Below are 25,552 nucleotides of genomic sequence, written 5' to 3'. Positions count from 1 at the left end.
GAACTGAAAACAGTGAAATCTAATCTATGCTTTGGACATTAATTAGTAATATTGTATCAGTATTGATTTATGAATTGTAACATACCTATTACACACTAGTGCAAGATGTTAATAATGGGGAACTGCAAGCAGGAGGTATGTAGGAACTCTGCATCACGTACTTGATTTTTCTGTAAACCTTTTTTTAAAAGCATGTGTAATTTTATTCATTTTTCATATTCAACTATATATGTATATATGATTGTATATATGATATGTATATCATATGTGACATCTGTGATATATAATGTATTACATTCATAAATTATGTACATTAAATAATTAAATGAAAAAGAAAAATAAGAATCAGCTAGGTAGTACTCTTGACTTGGATCTCTACACCGATGGACTGAAATTTTCTCAGTTTAAGGTGAGGTCTGCTTATATCCCGATTAAAGCCTCCAGCCTCAGGTATGCCGGAGGTATCTTAACCTCTGCTATATTTTAATGAACATATTTCTGTTACACTTTTAGCACTTAACATACTCTGCTTTGCTTCATTCTTTGACATTTAATGAGGTTAATCTTTGCTTACTGAATGGATTGGTGGCGATGAGCTCCTACTGTGTGCCTGGTACTCGTTCATCTAAGCTTGCTAACTATGCTGGTTCATTTTGACCTCACAACGATCCTACAGGGTAGATGATACTTCAGCTCTATTTTCCAGAGGAGGATACTGAAACCCAGAGAGGTTGCTCAAGGACATTCAACCAGCAAACTGCCACACTGGAACCAGCCTCAGGAAACTTTGTTTCCCAGGATACTGCCTCCGATCAGTGGTTCTCAATCTTTACAATTACCTGGGGGTACTTTTAAGAATACAGTAACTGTTCCTACTTTAGATAAGATTCAGTGGTGTTGTGGTAGGTCTAGAAATCTAAGATTTTCACAGATACCCCAGATGATATAAATGTATGATTTGGGGAGCATTCTTTGAAAAACTATGAACCTTAATAGAAGAGGTAGGTACTAAAGGAGAAAAAAACAAAAACAAAAAACAAAAATGCAAAGATGAGAAGAATTGTGGCTTTATTTCAGTCCCTGAAGCATTAATATCAGAAAACAGAAGTTGGATTTACAGAACTCAGTGGAACAGTAATTGTACAGCAATTAAGTCCACCCGTGGCTGAATGACATGATCCTGGTAATGAGGCTGCTTAAGCCAAGGAGGTAACGTTAGTGTGCTGAGGACCCTAAATTTGTGGCTGGGGGACGCCTCTTCCTACCCAACTGGAAGAGGATGGGGAAGGGGACAACATAGTTTAGCCATCAATCTGGTGGCAGGTTTTCCCTGCAATGGTAACAGCTGCTGAGTGTGGTGACAGCCTGCAGCAATGCTCAGGAATCCACCCTCCCCCAGGGCTTTCAATATCCCCAGACAGCAGCAACCGTTTGTTTTCTGGCAACTCCCTCAATTTTGATGTAATGAGATTTCCGTTTTGTGGCTGGGCACTAGACAGCAGGGGAATATGTGTGAGGTCCCTGTAAGGTGCAGCTCTCGGCAGTAAGCAGGCAGCCAGCTGGACGCTGACATGCAGCGGGGCCACAGGGTGTCCCAGGGATGCCCTTTTGGGGAAGGAAAATGGTGGCTGAGTAAATACAGGGGCAAGTCGCAGGCCAGAGGCCTAGGAGTTCGTCTGATGCCATCTGTTCTTGTTTGCTCTCCATGACAATCTCTGGTTGGCCAGAATTCCTCAACCTCTTACTAGGAACTTGGACCTTCTAGAAATCTCAGGAGCAGTGGAGCTTATAAAAATCCAGATGCCCAGGCTGTCACCCATCCCAAGGAAATTAGAATCTCTTATGAATCTAGGTATCAGAATAGTTTAGAATTCTCCTGGTGATACCAACAGTGCATCCAAATTTGGGAGCAAGCCAGCTGTATAGCAATCTTGCCAAAGGACAGTTCTAGCTACTAATTTTTAAAACAGTTAGAAAACTTACATAATATTCAACAGAAGAAACAATGTGGGTATTTATGTATTTTTTTTTTAAAGATTTTATTTATTTAATCAAGAGACAGAATGAGCCAGAGAGAGAGCACATGAACAGGGGCAGAGGTAGAGGGAGAAGCAGGCTCTCTGCTGTGTAGGGAGCCTGATGCAGGGCTTGATATCAGGATCCTGAGATCATGACCTGAGTCGGAAGCACACGCTTACCAACTGAGCCACCCAGATGCCCCAACAGGTGAGTATTTAAATCATATCCGTCTTAACAAGAGAAAGCATCCTATTTAAACAAAAGGTTGCAAGGTACCTGGCTGTCCACGCCAATTATTTTTGCTAAATTAAAAAGGAAAATGCACAGACACCCCCCAGAACAATGAAATTAGAGTCTTTAGTTGTGGGGCTTGGGTGTGGTTGATATTTTAAAGTACCCAGGAGGCTCCCAGGCGATATGGAGGCTGGGAACTGCCACTTTGATCAGGAGTGAAGTTGCTGCTCCTGGGATGTCTAGTGAGCTTAGGGCTGCTGAAGGAATGGGTGGTCCTGTGGGCCAGGTGACTGTCCTAGAGGGCTTTGCAAATGTAAAAGAAAGTTCAGCCAGGACTTGACATCCCCCTGGCTGGAAGATGCAATAAAGGTACCACCTGCTATTGGTTTAAGAGGGATGTGGTGGAGCAAAACTGAATGTAAAATTTAAGATAGCTTCTTTTTCTGCTTGCTATGTTAAAATAGCCAATCTTTTGTTCTCTTGGCTTCAGCTTTTCTGATTAGAAGTCTCCAGTAAGTCTCTACTCTCCCCCTGGATGTCATTTGTCTTTTGTTCCCAGCTGCCTGTGAGATCGTCTATGCCTTTGGTTCCTGCAGTTTGAGTCTGAAATGCTTGGGGGGAGTTTTCTCTGTCTTTCTTTTTGGAGGGTTTTCTCAGCTTTTTGTATGTGGTTTGGTGTTGTCCATCCGTTTTGGAAAATTCTCTCAATCTTTATCTCTTTAAATATGTCTTTGGCCCCATTCACTCCTCCCTTTCTGAGACTCCAGCTACGTGTGCAGTAGAACATTTGATATTGGTTTATAGATGTTCCATGCTCTTTCCTTTTCTCCACAGGGTTCAGTCTGGTCATTTCGCTTTCGCTACGAGAGTGGTAGTAACGATCTCTTGTGACTTTCCATATTCTAACTAGGAGTAGGAATATTTTCCCTGAGTGATATTACTAGCCCCATTAAAAAACAACAACAACAACAACAACAACAACAACCACAACAACCAACCAAACAAAAAACCTGAGTCATGAGAAGGCTGAGTAACCTTTCTGAAGTCACATAGTATGTGGCTGTCAAGTACGTGGAATACACAAACCGATTATAAGTAGTAGTATAAATGTTCGTAGGACTCTCACCAACTTACAGATATTCCATAGTGGCTGTTGTTTGAGGGAGGATTTTGACATACCTTGCCTCTAAACCAGAAGTGTCTTTCTTATTCATGATTCCAGTGCTAAAATCCCTCCACTGGGGAGATCTTCCTTTGATTTATGCATTCAGGTCTATAAACCATTTGCCATACAACCAAGGCCATAACCAAAGTCAATGCTCTCTCCAATTATACCCTGTGACCCCATCTCTGTAGGTTTTTTTAAATGATGATTTTATCTTAAATTTACATTCCATTTGGTGACACCAGAAACTTGCTAAGAACGAAAGGTGCCACCAAAAGGGGTTAATTAGAAACAAGTGCCAACTTTTTCATATACAAATAGAGCAGCGCATCACTTCTGATGTCCAATGCCCAGCCATGTCTACCTGGCACACAAAGGAGCCTGGCCAGTAGCTCTAGTCTCAGCAAGAATCTGTGCCATCTAAGGAGCAAATGCTGGCCAGGGTCTGCCTGAAGACAAAAATCCTTATGATCATCCTGTTTTCTCCCCTAAACCCTGAAGCCCAGCTTTCACAAACTCACGGTGAGCAGAAGTGGAAGATGACTGTCATTCTGTCAAACCAGTTTGTCTTCTGTCATCTGCTCTTTCCTCTATCTCCTTATATCCCTTTTTAATTTGAGTTTTTAGTCATTAGAGATTCTTTCATTCATTTCCTAATAAAGCTTTGAGTTTCTGCTCTATGCCTTCATGTTCTATGGACTCCAGAGGAACCAGGAGCTTGCCCTGCTCCCAGGAAGCCCGCAAGGAGGTGGCAGGGCTCCAGCAGGGAAGGTTGAAGACCCCTCCAAGGGGCCTGGATCCTGGGCACAGGAGCTCCCTGCTTCTCCAAGGATTCCTAAATCCTGAATGTGTCAAGGAAGTGATGAAACAATTGGATCTCAAGGAGATGTGCTCCAGGACAGTGGCCCATAATCAATACAGATGCATTAACAGTAACAAAAACTAACTCTTTAAGCTTGTTATATGCCAGGCACTGGTGGGGTTTTTTTGTTTTGTTTTGTTTTTTTGCATTTTATGTATTTTAAGTCATTTCATCTTCTGAACATCCCCATAAGGCAGATACTATTATTCCCACTCCACAAATAAGGAAACAAACAGAGGGTGGGGTGACTTGCATGAGTTCTCACAGCTGTTAAGTAACAGAGACAGGGTTTGATCTCAAGGGGTTTTCATTTAATGCCTTGGCATCACATAGGACCTTTGCATAACCCCTGGGGAGTGGGAAGCTTCTAGCATGGCAGAGGTTGATATTTCTACCAGCTCACCAGGATGAAGGCTTAGAGGCAGCGTAATGATGGTCAATTGGACCAGAGGAACACCACAACTGCCAGGGGAGGTAAGAAGGTCTCTGGTCTCTTGGAGGGGACTTGGCAATGTTGATAGCTCACTTCTCTGGTCTAGGCAAGCTCCAACCTAGGCTCTGCCAAGGCAAGTCTTAGAGTCAGAACAAAAGCTCTTGTCCCAGCCAATAAGGGAGACAATTAAAAGAGTCATAAGAAATGCCAGGCTATGTGGGTGCAAGTTGCTGGCTGTGATTCCAAAGATAGATATGGTTCCAGCAAGATAGAGTGACAGATGTGGGGAGAGGCAGGGGTGGATAGAGCCTGGAGACCTTGGAGTAGAGAGAAGGGAGACTTGGACTGCATGCTTATAAGGCCAGGGGAAGGAAGAAGGCTCTTAAGGATGTGGAGATATTTCAGATAGACAAGCGAGAGACAGATTCCTCTTTTAGGAGAGGTCTAGAGGAGGAGGGGGGATTTGAGAACAGGAGCCAGGAAAAAGACACAGAACAGAAGTTCAGGTAGAAGGCAGTAGCTGGAAGGAGGTGGGGAAGAACCATGGGGGAGTCTTAGGCTCTGATCCCCACCTGCCCCCCTTCCCAGAGCTAAGAGAATGCTGACCTTGCCCGCAATGAAAGGCTTGTGGGCTAATGAATCAGTTCAGCCTGACCCACTTGATTTATGCCTAATGTAAAGCTACTTTATAAAATTGTAAAGTTTTTATCTTAAAAGGAAAAAAAAAAAAAGCCTTTCTGATCTGAAGTCAAGTTTCACTACTTTGCAGCATGTGAACCTGAAGCCTACCTATGTCCATGGAGAAACAGCCAAATTAAAAATTACTTCTTGACTTGGCCACAAATCTTAAATCTGGGGATATACCCAGCGGTCCCACTGTGACACTAAAGCTAAATTATACATTGAGTCCTAAGCCTGGAATACTATGATTTTTCTGTCTCAGACAGGTGTTCATTAAAGGTCACTTGGCAACCCTTGAAACACAGTGTTTCACACCGTAATAGCTGAGAGCTTGAACCCATTTCCTCTGTCATTGCTCTGGGTCTTGGCTTCTGGCTCAAAGTTGTGGAGGTAGAAAATAATGACTTTGTTTTTTTCCCATGGTGCTTGGTAGTTGGATTTTTTTTTTCATTATAAAAGTGATAGATGGTTATTAAAAATGTGAAGAAAACATAGAAAAATGGAAGTATCAAGGCATTCCCAGGTCACTTCACCTACAAATTTAGATATTAATGTTTCCACATTTTTCTTCCAGTGTCATCTTCTATATGGAGGGAGTTTTCTAAATTAAGATGACACTGGATACATGATTATCTGGCTTGAATCTTTTATTCAACATAATGCCATGACATTTTCCAGATGAGTATCTTTTTTTTTAATTTCTAATTGAAAAAAAATTTTAAAACACAGAAAAATTTCAAGAAATTTGAAATTTAAGAAATAGTACAATGAACTACCTATTTACTCTTCACTCAGATTTACCAATTGTTAATATTTTGCCACATTTGTATTATCTCTCCATTACATATACAATAGTAATACTATCACTATTTTTTCCCCAACTCATTGGAGATTAAGTCGAAGGCTTTATGACTCTTTATTCTCAGTATTTCAGGAATATCTCCTAAGAACAAAGACACTCATATAATCACAACAAAATCACCCAATTTAGGATTTATTTAATGTTGATACAATAGAATTATTTAATAAAAGTTCTTATTCAAATTTGGCCAACTTCAAACAATGTCTTATCTAGCAGTATTTTTCCAAACTAGATTCTATCACAGATAACACATTACATTTAGCAGACATATCTCCTGAGTGGTTTTTAATCTTAAAGAGCTTCTGTTGGTTTACACCATCAGGCCCATCCTGAGTGAGATCTGAAACTGGCTGGTACTCAGAGAGCAGGGAGATGACCATGCAGGCCACTCCATGTGGGTAGGTGGCAGATTTGATGAACCAAGGAAATTCTATCCAAGGCTTCCCTTGGGCAGGTGAAAGACAGTGAATCCCCACACCTGCCTGCTAAACCTTAAAAGTTTGTAAAGAGGCCTTAACTGGATTCAGTCACATATACCATGCAGGTGTTCTCAACACCACATCACAATCGTAAGGCTGTGACCTTGAAGCAGCCTCTGGGGAGCAGGAAAGGCAAGAGGAACCCACATTCCAAGGACAGGTTGGGGGTGAAGAGCTTCCAGTGCCCAGGTCCAGATCACAGGTCAAGTGGTGGTCAGGTCTTCTCTCGATGACCTTCTGCAACAGATCCTCAGTTGATTTGTATGAATTAATATTTTTCAGAGTATAGGCTTGTCATTTAATAGCACGACCCTCAATTGGTACTTGTCTCTATGCATAAGAGCCCACTAAGTGTACATAGTATAGTTTACCTAACGATTTCAGCATAAACTTTTCAGGGGCTTCCAATGGTTTTCCATTATAAGTAAAGTCATAATGTACTGTTATGTAAAGCACTGTAGGGAAGGTGTCTTTAACACAGGGTCTCCGGGGTGAAATTACAGGGTCAAGGAGTGTAGACATTTGGAAAGTCCTTGATACCTTGTGAAATTGTTTTCCAGAAGAGGTGTTCTGGCCTGTAATGGCGCCTGGGGAGAGCTGTGTGAGGTTCTTATTTGAAATGAGCTCTGTCTTTGTAGTTTTTTTTTTTTAATATTTTATTTATTTATTCATGAGAGACACAGAGAGAGAGAGAGAGAGAGAGAGAGAGAGAGAGAGAGGCAGAGACACAGGCAGAGGGAGAAGCAGGCTCCATGCAGGGAGCCCGATGTTGGACTCATCCCAGACTCCAGGATCAGGCCCTGGACTGAAGGTGGTGCTAAACCACTAAACTACCGGGGTGCCCTGTCTTTGTAGTTTTTAAAAAAGATTTTATTTATTTATTCATGAGAGACATACAGAGAGATAGAGAGAGGCAGAGACCATAGACATAAGCAGAGGGAGAAGTAGGCTTCCTGTGGGGAGCCGGATGCAGAACTCGATTCCAGGACCCTGGAATCATGACCTGAGCCAAAGGCAGATGCTCAACCACTGAGCCACTCAGGTGGCCCCTGTTGGTTTATTTCTATGTAACTTATGTAGTATGATTGTTCACAGAGCTGGAAAGAGCTCCCATCAGCTCAATGAGACCAGAAGTTGCAAACCCAAACTCCTCTTGGATCATCAGTTACTATAAATGAATGAACAGAGCTCAGTAGGGGTTGGTGAATGGCAAAGCATCTATAGGGAGCAGCAGCCCCTCACCTCCAGCTAATGATTGCCAGGCATTGTGGAAAAATTGTTGCTGACTCAGTGTTACCCAATCTTCTAAATTTTCAACAGAAGGGGAAAAGTCTAGATTTTTATGTACAATTTCCCATTTTTAAACATTGGCAGTTAATTAAAAACATCTTTTAGACCTTGTGTAAGTAATACAAAACACATCTGTGGGAAGGCTGTGCCTTGGAAGCTTCCAGTGCATAGCTGTGCTCTAGATTTCTTGTAAATGTTTCCACATTGTTCAATATTTCTTTTCTTCTTGGCATCCCGTTGACTTGATTTCCAGGCACCAGATTTGCAGGGCTCCTCCCTAATCTCAGCCCATTACACTATATTTTGTCTTTTGTGTGTATTCTTAATATTCAAAAGTTTTCCCTGAACTCTAGTATCACTCTCCTTGTTGAGCTCCTAAAATGATGACCACATTGGACAGATGGGAGGGCAAGAGGGTGTGCCTGTCTGCTCAGCTTACCCAGCATCACTTGTGGTCAGGGGAGCTAAGACTTGGATTGGTTCTCTTGAAACCTTGTGTGGCAGAGATATTTACTGCTAGGTTAATAGGTATTCATATTCCCTACTTCCATTGCAGGGAGTCTGGGTCAGGTGACTAGTTCTGACCACTAGGCTATGAGTACAAGCAATGTGTGTCACTTCTAAAGTGAAGCATTTGCAAACCAACAAGGGGTTCCCTCCCCAGCTCTCCTCTCCTTTGTTTGTGGCTTGTAGAGGGCATTGTTGAGTCTCCACATGGAGGAAGGTTGCGTGAGGATTTGTTAAGGATTATACACAAAGGATTTCCAGATTAGCCATAATCCTGTCATTTGATGCAAGGAGGAAATAGGTGAAGCATGTGATCACTCTAACTCAAGGTCCACCTGGTAGAATAGGCATAAGGAAGAGAACAAAAACGATAACTCAAGACTAAAAATTTTCCCAATGTGATCATTCCCTTTTGGAAATTATCAATTAATATTCAAAATCACTTATTGAATTGAATCAGGCACAAACATCTCAATCCTATAGAAAAGGAAATCAAGGCTAAGGATTTGTCTGATTCCAAAGCATGTTGTTTTTTCTGTTGTAACTTCCTGAGCAGAAATTCAATGGGTACAGTCACTAGCAGAACTAATTTATAGAGAATTAGAGCCATCCTTCTTCATTCTAACAAAATCCCAGGGCAAATCCTACCGCTACTGTTATTTGTTTTTAATTATGAAAGCAAGAGAAAGCACATGAAGAGAAAAAATGAGAGCAATATAAAACTGCAAAAGCCATCTTCTTCACTTGCTTAAGAAATTCCTGTTCTTTCCTCAGATGATGTTCCTGGGAGTCAGGAAAGAGAACCCTTTAATATCTTACAGCAAACTGGAAAATCCAACATTTTATGTCCAGTACCATATTTTTTAACCCTACACAATTAATATGTTCATGTTCTCCAAACCTGTCATTTGCTTTTTTTTTTTCCCTCTCAAAGAAAAGATCAGGCTCTCTTTCTACCTTTGTAAACTTTCATAAATCATATTTTTATCTTATTGTGAGAACTATATGGTTTACAGCTTCAGCTTTTCTCTGCTGTTTTGTTTAGTGTTCAGTTGAGAGGATAATTGAAAACAAATTTCCCTCCTTTCTCTTTGAGCTCAGCACACCTCAGAAGTTCTTTCAGAAATAATGAGTTTGCAATGAGCCAGCCTTTATGCACACAGCATAAACCCTTCATGGGTTTAGCCACATGACTTGATATGGCCAAAGAGGGTAGCAGTTGCAACATGCAAGTTCCAAGCCTCCTCCTTAAGAGGCACCCTGTTTTCTCCTTGTCCTCAAACTTTACTATTAATATGAAAAAGACAAGGTGTCCCAGGTAGCCTGCTGGGCCCAGAATAATGAGAAATACGTGGTGCAGACTTGGATCTGACTCATGACCAATGACCAGGTCCAGTTTGGCCCAGCCTGGATCAGCCCAACTCTGGGCACGTAAGTGAGACATAAGGGCTTATTGTTATGTCATTGAGATTTTGTTGTGAATAGCACAGCAACAGCTTGCTTTTCCTAATATCACCAACTATGGATATAGACAGAGTCACAGGACAGATGCTATCTCATTTTTGTTGATTCTTACACCCACTTTTACTCCAAAGGCTCAGCTCTATGCCCTAGGTATTTCTGAAAACCTCTGGGGATGGCTCATGTGTAACCACAAAGGAGGTAAGAGCAGCCATACCCCTATGTCTTCCAGGTATTCCTGGCCTCCTGGTGACAGGAGCAGGGATTGCTCTCAGAGTATGGGGCTCTGTCCATGCAGAAGAGCCGAAGATGCCCCCTTCCCTGAATTCTGTGATATTTTGTCAGCAGGGCGGCCAGGCAGGGCAGCATATATCCATGTTTCTTGGAGGCCTTGTAAAGGTAGATTCTTCAAGTTTAGCAATACACGTACTGGCTCGTCTTTGAGCCAGCAGGTGCAACTACTACCATCACTTACTAATCTCCTGACATTGGACAAGTCACTTCCCCTCTGCAGAACTCAATTGTCCCATCTGCTAAATGGGAATAATGATTGTGTCTGCTATCCGGTTGTTCTTAGGGTCAGACAAGAGAATGCTTACCAAATGCCCAGAGCTATAAATACTTACAGAATGTTTGTTATTGTCTTCTCTCCCCAATGGGATTTGTAAAGGTACTAATTGATTGCATCCCTCTTCCCATCCATTTCTAATCCATCTGAGGAAAGCACTGGAAAGGCGGCTGGCACAGTGATCAAGAAGGCAGACTTTCAGATCAGGTGGCCTGAGCGTGATCTTGGACAGACATTTCCTCACCTCAGTTTCATTGGGGGTTAGTGGGGATAATGACAGAACCTGCCTTGTGTCCGTTTCCTATTGCTGCCGTAACAAATTACCACAACCTTGGGAGTTAAAAACAATACACGTGTATTATCCTGCAGTTCCAGAAGTCAGAGGTCTGAAATGGGCCTTGCTGAGTTAAAATCAAGGTGTTGGCAGGGCTGTGTTTCTTTCTGGAGGCTCTAGGGGAAAATCTATTTTCTTGACTTTTCTAGCTTCTGGGGGACACCTCTACTCCTTGGCTGCTGGCCCCTTCCTCCATTTTTTTTAAAGATTTTTATTTATTTATGAGATACACACACACACACACACACACACACACACACACACACACACACAGAGAGGCAGAGGGAGAAGCAGACTCCATGCAGGGTACCTGATGTGGGACTCGATCCCGGGTCTCCAGAATCACAACCCAGGCCAAAGGCAGCGCTAAACCACTGAGCCATCCAGGGTGCCCCCCTTCTTTCATTTTCAAAGCCAGCAAGCCTTTCTCATATTGCCTTACTCCACAGAGAACACTTCTGCCTCTCCTCTGCCTTTTTAAAGTACCCTTATGAGTACACTGGGCCCAGGTGGAAAATCCAGGGTAATCTTATTTTAAGGTCAGCCAATTCACAACCTTAATTCCTTAATTTTCCTTTTGTCATGTAACCATAGCAATTGTCTTTGCTTTTGGGGGTCAGGGTGTGGACATCTTTGTGAGGCCTCCCATGTACCTTATAGGGTTTTATGATGATTAAATAAATTAGTATATGTAAATCATTTGGAACAGAATCTGGCACATTCTGAGCATTATGTAAAGCTTGGCTATTGATATTTTCCATGAAAGTCAAGTCAACAAGATTAGAATTATTGTTGTAAGGATAGATTTTGGAGTGTACAATACAGACAAAGGACCCAATGGGTTTCTTACACTTTCTCCTCTGAGTTGAACATATACATCCAGCCATAAATAGGACCTCTAAACATCTTCCAGCAGGAGTGGGTCTTCTCTACAGGGCAGATGAGAAGATAGAGAGAGACCCAGAAAAACTCACGCAGTTGTAATGATACTTTCCTTATGGGTCTAACCAGATCCATTACCTCTCCTCTTATAGGGAGAGCCAAGAGCCAAAATCTTCTGGGAGAGGAGAAGATCTTATACATAATATATGGGTCACCAGGAATTCAAGGAGCAGAAGAAAATAGTTTTCTCCATGAATCCATGGTTTCTGGGGCCAGGTGGGAAAGAATCACTCTCTGCCTCCCCAATCTCTAAACCCAGTTGGTTAGGACTGAACCTGCTCTTGCTCCTTTCAGAGGAGATCAAAGCTTGAATGTGAATCATTTCACTTAAGGTTGGCTTCTCCTGAGGTCGACCTGCTGGTTTACAAAAGTACCCAAACATTGCCACTGCTGAACACCAGCTGTAGCATGGCTGAGGTTCAAATTGAGATGCTTCTAACAAAATATATATATATATATATATCTCTTCAAAGTCTAGACTGCTGTAGACATAGACCCCTCAGCTCCACCCCCTTCCTTGCACAAAGAGGTCATGTAAAGACACAGTGAGAAGCTGGCTACCTATGAGCCAGGAAGGGAGTCCTCATCAGAGACCAACCATGCTAGTACCTTGATCTTGGACTTCCAGCCTCCGACAGTGAGAAAATAAAATCCTGTTGTTTAAGCCACCTAGTCTCTGGAATTATGTTATGGTAGCCTAAGCAGACTAAGACAATAGCTAAGGTTATTTTTCCTTGATCTTTTCCTGTAACTTCTATAACAGCTTTGCTTTTTAGTTCCAATGGTGAGATGTGTATGTGTGTGTATGTGTGTGTGTGTGTGTGTGTGTGTGTGTTTGTATATATATATATGTATATATTTGTTTTGTTTTGTTTTGTTTTTTGAGCAGAAGCTTTAAAAGCTAATGAACAGTCCCATACCTTCTCTTTACCCTGATGGGGTAATGGCGGAAGCACATGTTGAGAGAGAGCTTGTGTCTACCTGGGGTCCTGAGTAGCCAGGTGAGCAGAGCACCCTCCTGGTCAGATGAGACAGAGAGATATTGGTTGTGTTTTGTCACTGAGTGTTGGGATACTTATTCCTGCAGCACTACACAGCCTGCACTGACTGATACACTGTCTTAAAGATGTCCCTGCAGAGCACAGATAACAAAGGAGTTAGTTATGACTTTCCAGTTCAAAGCCTAAAGTCCAGGAGTACAAACAACACGTTTGAGAGATCAACTGGAGAGGCAAGCTATCCTTGGCAAGACTAAAATAAGGATGTTCTGGACTTGGAGGGAAAAAATATGGAAAACTGTGGGAAAGGCAAAGAGCTTAGACACAAGTGTATCCCTGAGTCTTCTTTCCCTGCTTGTGTCTCTGCAAGGTGGGTAGTTTCTCCATAAAATCCATAGAGGCTTGGAGATACAAGAACTGAAAGGATTTGTGTCACCCTCTAGAAAAACTGCACACAGCTCAATGAGGAGCAGATAAGGTCTTTGAAACGTGTCTATAGCTGAGTCACTTCACAGAGTTCTCACCCATCTAGCAACACAAGGTCAAGGGAAGAAACCTACACACCCAATCCAGGCATAGACACAGTGGAAGACATGGAGGAGAGGTGTCACTGGCCTGAGAAGGCCTCCTGTTTGGAAATGGGGAGAGGGTGTGGTGGGGCTGTGTCTGTGGCTCTGAGACCCACTGAGCATACAAGGCCTCTCCTGATCTGTTTCCGCCTATCTCCTCTGCCACATTCCTCATCACCTACCTTCATTTCATCCCGACTTCAGCCCTGCTGAATTACCTATGCTTCCCTAAATCTACCCAGCCATTCTATGCCTTTGTGCCTTAGCAATTGCTCTCTCTTCTGCCTGGCATTCCCTTCCCATCCGTTGTTTGACTGAACAATATTGATTCATCCCTTGAGATCCACTTGATTTGTCACTTCCTCTGAGAAGCATTTCCTAATTCATCAATGTCATTATTCATTTTTCCTTTATGTTGCTAATATACCTAACATTTACCTCTACTTACCAAAACTCAACAAATATTTCTGAAATACTATGTGCCAGGTGTTGTAATCACCACACTGAACATTGGTGAACAGAGAGAGTAGGGTTCCATCTCAAGGGTCCCCATTCCAGGTACTATTTCTGCATGATAAATCACCATGAAACTCAATGCTGTAGAGGTAGAGCAACCATCTTACCTCATGTGGCTTCTGTGAGTCAGGAATTCTGGAAGGCTCCAGCTGGGTACATCTAGCTTAGGGTCCTCACTGAGTTGCAGCGAAATGGTGGCTGCAGCTGGAACAGTAGAGAGAGGAAGAGTGTTGGACCATGTCAGCTTGCAAGCATCTCCCTCCTTTAATGTGATCTCAGAGCCTCTCCATCTGGTATCTCTGCACAGGCTAGTTTGGGTTTCTTCACAGCATGACATCCTCAGGGCAGTCAGACTGCTTATGTGACAACTGAAGTCTTCAAAAGTGATTACTCCAGAAGGCAAGGCAGAGGTTACATTGCCTATTGGGATTTAGCTTTGGAAGTCACGTTGTCACTTTTGTTGCATTCTCTTAGCTAGAAGTAAGTCACCACCAGCCTGCTCAGATTTAGGGGCAGGGGAATTAGGCTCTACCTCTTGATGGAGGAATAAAAGGTTCTAGAAGAGCATATGAGAAAGGAGATGTTGTCATAACCATTTTTAGAAAATAGAATCTGCCATGGTTTCATCTAGTACTTACCAAACCTTAATGCATGCCCCGCCCCCTCACTAGACCATAAGAGTATGAATTAGATCTTCTTCTTTATCTATTCTTAAAACTTAGCACAGCAACTAGAAGAGAGAAGTCACTTAGTACATATGGAATTAATCAATAAATTCTCCATTAGTTCAGAGAATCCTTATTTCCATAAATAGAAAGTATATCTATTATGTTAATTAAGATAATGAACACTTCTGCAAGGATAATTTAATTTCTGGAAATAACAAATTTTCTCATTTTCCAGTAGGGTTTGCTTTTTTTCCCCTTAGCTATCAAAGTCAAATTTTTAAGATTTGTATAATAAACTTGCCATGGACACATAATTTATTTATTTTTTACATAGTCCTTCTAAGTCCTTGGGTTCTTCATCCTGAAAAAGCTCCGCCTCTAGAACTCTGGCTGCCAGATGAACACTGTCAGCATCCTTCGAAAGGTTTACATTTTATTTATTTATTTATTTATTTATTTATTTATTTATATTTTTATTTTTTGAAGGGTTTACATTTTAATAGAATCTAGGTTTCTCCAGGGTGGTGCAGATCTAGATGCTCTGCTACTTTGAAACCCCAGACTTACCTTCCCCCAGAATCACATAGCTCCCTATGTTGGGGAGACTCTCATTCTCTCCGAATGGCACCCAAGCAAACACCACACTCAGGATGTGCTGCAGTTACTTCATTAGAGAACAAATTCAACATGTCCCTAAACACAGTTTTGCAGTCATGATTACAGTGCATTTGGCATGTCTGTTCTACTTGGCTCCTTCCACGCACAAGAATGATGCTGGGTGAAGGCTTCTCCCATCTCATTATTCATAAGAAAATTTCAGACAGGATGAAGCTGGACCAGTACTCGATGCTTGTGAGGTGATACAGAAAATAGGAACTGGGGTGCCTGGGTGGCTTGGTCAGTTGGGCATCTGCCTTTGGCTCAGGGTCTTGGGATGGAGTCCCGCATTGGGCTCCCTGCTCAGTGAGGAGTCTGCTTCTCTCTTTCTCCCTCTGCCCTTCCCCACTGCTCATTCTCTCTCTTCTTTCTCTCTCTCTCAAAAAAAATAAAATCTTAAAAAAAAGAAGGGAATAGGAATCATTTGCAAAACTTCCTTGGGTAGTTTTTTGTTTCCTTGTGCTGTTCATGTCTTATTTATGATCCTCAGTTGACTTATATTTATTATCGTATATTTTATGTATATTATTATGACCACGTACAGTTAAATTTGTTATAAATATGGATAGCTTCTATTATTAAGATCTTATGCCAAACACTTTACCTACCTCGGCTGATGCTGAAAGATGCTATGTTAATATTCTCTTCCCCATTTTGGGAGTTCAGAGAGGTTAAATTTCACCCAAGGGGACAGAAGCAGCAGAGCTGGGTTCCAGTGCTCTTGTGCTCCAATTCCAACATGTTTAAGAGCCTGGAGTTTTTCTCAGACTCTGGAGGTAATTGTAAGTAGCTGAGGAAGGGCTGGCACTGCTTGTAGGTACAGCCTCTGATCCCACAGGCTCTACTCTGGCCACCAGCTCCCCCTCATTGCTTCGCTATCTCTATGACAGTCTTGTTGCCTAGAAGAGGGGGGGTAAGGTGGCTCCCCATTGCGAGCCTACCTGTTACTGCCATAGATGGTGGTAGCGGAAGGTGGCAGAGCTGGTATGTGGTCACTTGGCAAGTTGTCTCAAGAATCAGGAGGAGGATAGATGCAGCATCACCTGCTGTAAGGAGTGTGAAGTTTTCAGAGAGAAAACCGTGGTGTGAGTCTTCCTTTGTCCATCTGCTAGTTGCATGATCCTGAGCAAATCCGAACCTCGGTCTTCTCATTTGAAACAAGAGTTAATGATACCTGTCTTGCTTTCCTCTCTGTTTACCGTGGAAATCAAATGGCTTAATCTTGGAGAGATTGCTCTGTGAATTGTAAAATTTAAAATATGTTTATTTATTTATTTCATTTATTTATTCATTCATTCATGAGAGTCACACACACACACAGGGGCAGAGACATAGGCAGAGGGAGAAGCAGGCTCCCTGCAGAGAGCCTGATGCCAGACTCGATCCCTGGACCCCGGGATCACGCCCTGAGCCAAAGGCAGATGGTCAGCCACTGAGCCATGCAGGTGTCCCTCTGTGAATTGTAAAATTTGACAGAATGTTGATCATTTTTATCAGGGAGGATCAGCAAGGTGGTGTCCCTCAGGGAGAAAGCAGCCATGCAGGAGGGGACTGCAGGATGGGGGCTGGGGCGGCAATGGGATCCTGAAGATTGCAGCTGCTGGGAAAAATTTGTGAGATGTGCTGCTTGTTGCAGCATTAAAAGGACAAGAGGTAGGGAGAGAGTGGAGTGGACTGAAAAAGCAAAGATATTAAGACAGTAAAAGCTCACCAATTGTATAGGAGAATGGGAAAAAAAATCTTCGTCGAAATACATGTAGTACTTTCATTTATTCCTTCAATACAGTGTTTTTAGATGCCTTGTCTATGCATAGCACATATGTTACTAGAAGGGAATGTTTAGATAACTGCTTACATAAAATTAATTTGAGTAACTATATAAATAAGGTGTGTAAATGAATATTGGGAAAATTAAGATAAATATGCAATTTTATTTTAAGTTTACCAGCTTCACAAATTCTCAATACATTCTGTTTCTTACACTGGTGTGCCAGGCAGAGAGAGCTCAGAGGAGGAGGCGTGATGCGGTGCCATACGTGTTGTTTGTGGTGTCTGGTAGCTCAGTCACTCCCTGGCTCTTGACCTTGCACAGGGGACTTCTCCTCCCCCCAACTTCAATTTTCTCATCTGAAAAATGTGGGCGATGATACTGTCAGAGACCAAATGGGATTACAGTACCATGTTTGGTAAGTGATGGGCGGTTAACAAATGTTAATGATCTTTATTGTGAAGGCTGATGGCTTGTCATGGTATTAGGTAACCCTTCAGCCCCCATCTGATTCTTCTCTACTTCGAGTTCCCAACACCCTTGTCATCATTGTCCCCACCCCACCTCCCCCGCCCCCGGGGCGGTAACCATGAGGCTGGCTTCTCTTTTGAGCAGCAGCCATAGATGACATCATGCCCTCTCTCTTGTAACCATGCTTAGAAGTTAGGTACAAATTCAGGGCTGGTTTCTGCCCCTGGGGGAGTTTCATTCTGCAATCATAGATGGGTCTGTGCGCCTGCAATATTTAATCAGATCTGTTCTCTCAGAGAGACAGCTTCTTCTGCAGCCAAAGGCCAAAGCTCAGGAATCCTCTGTATTTCTGAGCCAGGGCTTCTCTGGGATATAAACCAGAGGCTCTTTCTTCTGTCTGCCTGCCTGTCATGCCTTTGTTGCCTCAAGAGCTCTTCACCTGGCATCTCACTGATTTTTATGAACACAGTAGTGATCTAGCTGCATCATCTGTCACCCACTGATCCCAGGATTTAAGCCATGAGCGTGGCTGGCGGTACAAATACCTGCTTTTCCCCCTGTATTAGTCATGGTAGGCTACCTGCTGTGGCACACAATCCCCAAATTTTGGTGGCTTGGCACAACTGTTTATTTCTTGCTAATGTTAAGTACAATTGTGTGGTCCTGGTCAGCAAGCAGCCTTCGAAGCAGGATATTAGGATCCAGTCTATGGTTTTGTGCACATGGGGCATTGGCTGGCATCCTCAGGGCCTCCCCACCTCCCCCATATCCCTTTGGCCATTCCCATTTCTGTGTATACCAGTCCAACTTCCAGTTGCCGGAACCACTGCCTGAATCTCTTTCCTGAGGGTTTCTCTGACTACTTGAGTCTGCTCTGCTCACATGTGTACAAGTGTCAGAGGTGCCCCCCAAACTAATTCCAAGTCCTCAAACAATGACTTGCGAGGATTGGTGTAAAAATACCCCAACTCCCTTAATCCTTAGGTGGGATAACTCTCCAGAGATCTGGGGAAGGGACCTGTGCTGTTTACTCTAGGGTCGGGCAACCATGGCCACAGTGGTAACTTGCTAGATAGTGTACTTTCTATTGGCTTTCTTTTTTCCCTGCTTCCTCTCTCCACAACTCTCCTGATGTTTCCTGAGATCACCTTCCAAAGTAACTACTTTCTTGAGGGATTAAATGAACTTTACTGGCTCATGTAACTAAAAGGCACATGATTAGAACATGTGCCAATCAGACATGACTGGATCCAGGGTTTAAACAATGTCTGTTGAATTCAATTTCTCCCATCTTGTCGCTCTCTCTACCTTGTGATATCCTGACTTCACTCATAGTATCCAAGTTGTAGGAAGATGGCTGCAGTGCCTCAAGTCTAATATTTTCTCCCTCTCAAGCTGAAAAGGGAAGAGAAGAAAACATATTTTTGAGTTAAAAAACAAACAAACAAAAACCACACAATGGATTCTTTCCTGTTGGTTCGGATCACATGATGTGTCCGTCTATGAACTAGTCACAGTGGAAATGGTTGCAATGTGTGATTGGCTTAACCTGGTTATGTGCTGGACTCCTTAGGATAGTAGCAACCCCCTATCTAGCCCTGTGGCCTGAAATGGGGGAGCTGAGTATCTTCCAACAAAAATAGGCTGTTGCGGGCAGGCAGGATAGATGCTGGAGAAGCAGAGAGCAGATGGCTCTGAAAATCCCTTTTTCCTCTCACAGTCTCTGGTTTCTAACTATGGTGTGGGCTTTTGCTAAAATATTTCTACAAGGCTTACTTGGGGGTTTATGTGCACAGGGCATTGGCTTTGGAATCAGTAGTCCTGGGTTCTAGTCCTTCCTCACCAGCTGTAAGTTAATGAGTTTCTTTTCCTCTGAGAGCCTCAGCAGCAGCATCGATAAGCTGAGACATTTGGTCACAATCTCTTCTAAGACCTTTCTCACTTGAAAAACATTGGGATTCTCTGATGTCCTGATTGATTGTTCAACCAGATGCCCATCTAGAAGGGAGAGGCAGACAGATTTTCCCCACTGGAACCAAAGCTTTAGAAATGTAAGATGTTAATGTAAATTCCTTCCTGTCTACTGTATACTTTCTCACATTTAACAGAATACCAAAGTGCCATACTTTAGCTAAGGTTTCCACTGCCGTGTTGGTTAATCCTCCAGTGAAATTATGCTGTTGCATTTGGGACCACATCCTGTATTTCCATAACAACGGGCTGGATAAGACTTAACAACAGAAAAGTGGTGGTTGTTAATATGAAATCTACTGGAAACCCATTCTCCTTAACACTTTGCCCTTCCTTTAAAAAAATTGTTTTATTGAGAACAATTTAATCCATCTGATCATGATTTAGTTTCTATTGACTCATCATTTTTCCTCAGCAGAAGTGATTTAACTTCTAAAAAGTATTTAAGAAGTAACTTCGACAATCTTTTTTGCCAGCAAATAGAAAATCACATATTTTTTTTACCCTAGAACAAATGGTTTTTAAACTTAAGTTTCTAGCCCAAAGCTATGAACACTTGAGCTGTGGTCTTGGGTTTAAACAGAGCAAGATATCTTCTTAACGTGGCTCAGAAGGGAGGCAAAGGTAATTTCCACTTGGAACACTATGATACTGTTGTTAAGAGTTGTTTATGTGGTGTCTGTTCTGATCCGTGGGTTCCCCCGCAATGTTTAGATCATCATTGCTAGGGAGCTTTGCTCTCTTCACATTTGGAAGACCTTGTGGTGTTTCCCTCTCTTCCATATCGGAATGCAGGGTGGCCCTTGTTGGCAGAGATTTCTCCTGCCACTCCCACTGGGTATGTAAAAGCAAGAACTCCATGTGTCCTTCCTCACTCAGCTCTGCTTAGGAAATGAGCCTGTGAAGGTCAGTGGGAAACCTGGTGGGGAAGATTCTAGAAAGAGAACTAAGCTGGAGCTCAGAGCTCTGGGATTTGGGCTTGCTCTGACATTACCTGGAAGACAGATCCTGCGTAAGTCACTGACCCCATTGCTGCCTTACTGTCCCTCAGCTGGTTCCTAGTGTGATATACACACATTTCAGTATGTCACCTTGAATTTGCAAGACATTTCTTTTTCCTCCAAGTGAACTTTTTTGGACAAAATGTATCTGATAAAAATGACTGCAACAATGTTTTGGGTTCCATTTGCAGTATCAGGACTTACTCTTTTTTCATCAAGAGCTAGAGTCTCTGTCTCCTTGTGGCAGTAGGCAAGCTTTTGTGACTGGTTATTATTAGGGTATGGCAGGTGAGATGCTGTGTGACTTCTGAGCCCCAGTCTTAAAAGCAGAACAGCCTCTGCCTCTCTCTATCATTTCAGCTTCCATGAAGCTTTGGTGCTTCAGAGACCATGTGGAGATAGAGATGCCACCGGAGCTTCAACTGTTCCAGCTGATAGTCATTGGAGTCCTCCAGGCTGAGTACCAGTCACATGACTGAGCCAGCCTTCCACAGACTCTAGCTCTAGCCACCATCTGTCTGCAACTACGTGAGAGACACAAATGCAAACCACCTTGCTGAGCCCTGCTAACTCTCAGGGAGGTGTGGGGTAAAAGGGAAATAATTGGTGTTACTTCAAGCTACTAGTTTGGGGTGGCTTTTTATGCAGAATACGTAGCTGAGCAACTGCCAGCTTCTTATTCCACCGGGTGAGAGAAATGAGGCTCAGCCATGTGAGCCAAGCTATTCTTTTCTGTGGAATTGTCTAAGCTGGGAGGCATTATGTTGTTGTGTTGTCAGGGAGAATGTCTGATCATGCTTTCCTTGGTGTCACCATCAACCTATGCTGTCTTCCCTGGGGTTCCTTCTTCCTGTCTAATCTGTAGTTATCAGTTCACAGGGGTCACTTTGGTCTCTCCCTCTTCCTGAACCTAAGGGCCTTTCTAGTCTATTGACTTTTTTTTTTTTAAGATTTTATTTATTTACCCATGGGAGACACACACACACAGAGAGAGGCAGAGACACAGGCAGAGGGAGAAGCAGGCTCCATGCAGGAAGCCTGATGTGGGACTCAATCCTGGGTCTCCAGGATCATACCCTGGTCCAAAGGCAGCACTAAACCACTGGGCCACCGGAGCTGCCCCTAGTCTATTAACTTTTGAAACTGTGTCCCTGATACACTCCCTCTACTGCTCCACCTAGGGCTTCTGGAAACTCTACAGCACCATGCCTCTTGAGTGCAAAAGGTCATTTTTGCTGCTCCTGCCTCACAGTGTGCCACAAGAAAGTCTGTGAGGCTCTCCCAGATGGGCTTCCATGCTAGGATTTTTCAGATTTTTAGGTTGCTGATTCTTTCACTACTATAGGACATAGTAAGTACTCAGTATTATTGAACTAAAATTCCCAGTCCAAATCTCCAGTACTTCCTTGGCCTTTTGACTCTCATTTGTTGATTTGGGAACTCTGAACCTACCAGATTGGGACTTGTGCTAATTCCCTATGGATAAAATACACACAGACCAACTGATATTAAGCACATGTGACACACAGATACTACCATTTGAAAACACCACCCAATTAGAAGTGACTCTGAGCTCACCTGGAATGAGCTCAGAATGAGCTCAGAGAGGACTCTGTATTAGAGTCCTCTCTTCCACAACTGCTGGAAGGACAGAGAAAATGAGACAGGAAGCATATGTTACAGGAATCCCTTGACCTGGAGCAGGAGGCTTGATTGACTCCAGTGGATACTTGTGCATCATGGAGTCAGTATTTCCTACAAATTTACCAAGGGTTCTCTCTAGGTATTAAAAGAAAAGCTTTATTCTTTTCCAGTTGAGTCAGGAGACATAATCCAGACTGATTGTCTGAAGACAGCTGACCTCTCAAGGCCTCTTAGGAGACATACACCAAGATGGGCTTTGTGCAAATAACACCATGGGAAGAAAATAGTACCTTTCTGTCTATTGCTGGTTGGCATCTGCTTTTCTCTCCTGGAAAGGCTTGTTTCTGCCTATTTAAATCACAAAGCAGTTAGTCATGAATAGTATCTAAATTTGTGTTCAATGCTGACCACATTAGTCGTGTTGAATAAATGAAAAATAAGATTTCATTTTGGAGCATTGGTCTATGTCCTAGAATTCAAGCAGTTGCTGGCTTTGCTGTATTCACTGTCCCACTGCCATTCATAACAAAAGTGAAACAATTAATATAATAATCCCTTTCAAAATTATACCTATTGGCCTAAATAGCTTTGCCATATATATAAATGCTTTGGGTAAATGCAGTTATTTAATAGTTTAAATCTAGCCTCATTTTGATAATAGAGCATTGTTCAACTATGAAATGACTAAGTACCCTTTTCATATGTCCTGTGAGAAACACAATAAGTTGAATGTTGTGCTTACATAGTGTCTGTTTTCCTGAGCAGTCAGTTCAGAGCAAGCTCTGTGCATTTCATTAATCTCAGCATCCTCAAGATAACACAAAAATCCTCCTACTTTCTGGGCTTTTCTCCTGTGACCTCTTCTCCTCATTCCTGAAAGGCCTTCAGCTCTTGCTTCTCACAACTAACTTTCCTACTTTTCCCCTACTTGCTTTCCTCCTTCCTTCCTTTGTCTTTTTCTTTTTGGAATAACTGCCTCCTTTAATAGAGTCTGATTTACTGGACAGGTCACATGCCAACGCATCAGCTGAGGACCACCGGGGAGCTAAGCATCGGTTTCTGGTTGTGTAGCTTTCATAACTACACTATCCATTGGAACGTATAAATCACATTCAGGTCAGGTAGGGAAGAAGTTTCCATCAGTGTCATTTGTTAAAAAAAAAAAGATCAGGGTAAGAATCTAAATATAGTAGTATATACTAGTACATATGCTTTTAGCAAAAGAAAATCATTACAATAGAGAACAAGATTTAAAGCACCAGGTACACACTGACACAGTATTTCCAAAAAACTCACTGGGATTTATTCCTTCTCAACCTGCCTTTGTTTTTGTTTGCTTGTTTTTTGTCTAATGAACTTTTTATTTTAGAAAGGTTTTAGATTTATAGAAACACTGTAAAGGTAACAGAGAGTTCTCATACCCTCCACACTCATTTTCCCCTATTATTAATCCCTTCTATTCATACAATGCACTTATCACAATTAATGAATCAATACCGATACATTATTACTAACTGAAGCCTATACTTTACTCATACTTGCTTGGTTTTTACCTGATTCCTTTTTTTTTTTTTTCTGTTCCAAAATTCCATCCAGGATAATATGCTACATTTATTTGTCATTTCTTCTTGGGTTCCTTCTGGTTTAGATGGTTTCTCAAACTTTGTTTTTAAGGGCTTTACTGTTTTGAGGATTAGTACTCAGATACTTTTTAAAACATCTCTAAATTGCCATTTGTCATGATGTTTTTCTCATGATTGGACTGACCTCATCACATCACAGCAAGCATAAAAACTGCCTTTGGTGGTATTTTCTAGTTTGCAATGATCTTTCTTCCATGCTTTTTGCAAGGCTGGCCCTCTGTTCCTGTGCCATGATGGCATCTGAAGGATTGTCCACAGTCGAAAGACCTGTTCGGCATGAGGGTTTGCCATCTGGGCTCTATTCCTCGTGTTTCTGCTAGTCTCCTGGTGACTTTTGAGCGTCAAATCTTCTTCCCTCCATTATTTCGCTTTATCAGAGGCTGACTTTCAATCCCTCTGTGAGCTGTAGTTGCTATTCACTGCTCGCAATGGTGTTTGGCCTTCACAGAAGCCTCTAGCCAAAGTTTCCTATTTCTGAGGCCAAACTGATTCCTCCACACTCTGCTCTTCCTCCCTTCCCCACGGGCCCACACGTCCATATGTATGTATACTCCTCCAGCACACCTTCAACACGTCCATACACAACTTCGTATTTTTCCACAGTAGGGAAACTATTGTCCCACATCAGGACCAACTTAGTGACGTACTGGCTTTGATTTTAAAACAGTTTAGGACAGAATGGCTGATGTCTTTCCTTTTTTTTTTTTTTTTTTTTACATATATATATATATTTTTAAATTGGAGTTCAATTTGCCAACATATAGCATAACACCCAGTGCTCATTCCATCAAGTGCCCTCCTCGGTGCCTGTCACCCAGCCACCCCCACCCTCACCCACCTCCCTTTCCACCACCCCTTGTTCGTTTCCCAGAGTTAGGAGTCTCTCATGTTCTGTCTCCCTTTCTGATATTTCCCACTCATTTTCTCTCCTTTCCCCTTTATTCCCTTTCACTATGTTTTATATTCCCCAAATGAATGAGACCATATAATGTTTGTTCTTCTCAGATTGACTTATTTCACTCAGCATAATACCCTCCAGTTCCATCCACGTGGAAGCAAATGGTGGGTATTTGTCGTTTCTAATGGCTGAGTAATATTCCATTGTATACATAGACCACAGGCTGATGTCTTTCCATTTTAAAGAATAGCAAACACATTTATTGCCTTTCTAAATTTCTTCAAGGGACACTGCTCCCAAACATTAAAACAAAATAAAACCCAGTTGAATTATGGTTTCCTATTACACACTTTTAAAAAGAACAAAAGAAAAATATATTAAGCTATGTAATGGGAATGCAAAATACGGGGGCACCTGGGTGGCTCAGTCAGTTAAGCATCTGCCTTTAGCTCAGATCATGATCCTGGGGTCCTGGTTCAAGTCCTGCATCAGGCTTCCTGCTCAGTGGGGAGTCTGCGTTTCCCTTGGCCCCTCACTCTGTCGTGCTCTCTCTCTCTGTCTCTCAAATAAATAAATAAAATCCTTAAACAAAATATTGGTTTACTAATCTGTGAATCTTTTTTCTCCCTTCCTCTACCATCAAAGTAAGCATCTATGCTGAGACTTCCTCAGTTGTACAGAATCCAGCATACTTCTTAAGATGTCTTCACAAGTAGGAGACAAGTAGGAGAATCCTGATTCAATAGGCTTGAACAAGATTTGTTATGTCCCATTTCTGGAGTTTGGTGGGTAGGCTGGGCTCCAGCGGAGAACCCTCAAGGCTGCAGCACCATCCGTTGAGGCTCCTCCCTGCTGTTTCAGACTGACTCTCACCCTGTTACAAGGTGGTTGTCAATAGCAACAGAGACAAA

The 25,552-nt window shown here is 42.4% G+C and overlaps 1 long non-coding RNA gene across 9 annotated transcripts in view; it reads right to left on the bottom strand.

Moving 5' to 3' along the window:
• Window positions 1–25,522, bottom strand: part of LOC144294023 (uncharacterized) — a 62,741-nt gene extending 37,219 nt beyond the window's left edge. For 5 of the 9 annotated variants that reach the window (XR_013361410.1, XR_013361409.1, XR_013361407.1 and 2 more), the window contains exons 1-5: window positions 25,334–25,522; window positions 18,793–18,879; window positions 17,227–17,372; window positions 16,187–16,481; window positions 14,028–14,124 (exon numbers count right to left, since the gene is read on the bottom strand). This is a non-coding gene — a long non-coding RNA (uncharacterized LOC144294023). Of the gene's footprint in view, window positions 1–6,235; window positions 9,316–10,801; window positions 11,825–14,027; window positions 14,125–16,186; window positions 16,482–17,226; window positions 17,373–18,792; window positions 18,880–25,055 lie in introns of those variants that run through there. The other 4 variants (XR_013361414.1, XR_013361413.1, XR_013361412.1 and 1 more) reach the window with 4 other exon arrangements.
• Between the last annotated feature and the right edge of the window lie 30 nt (window positions 25,523–25,552).

Source organism: Canis aureus, chromosome 22 (assembly GCF_053574225.1).
Source record: "Canis aureus isolate CA01 chromosome 22, VMU_Caureus_v.1.0, whole genome shotgun sequence".
Lineage (NCBI taxonomy): Eukaryota > Metazoa > Chordata > Mammalia > Carnivora > Canidae > Canis > Canis aureus.
Note: the sequence above shows the minus strand (reverse complement) of the source record. Positions and strands in the feature narration are given on the sequence as shown.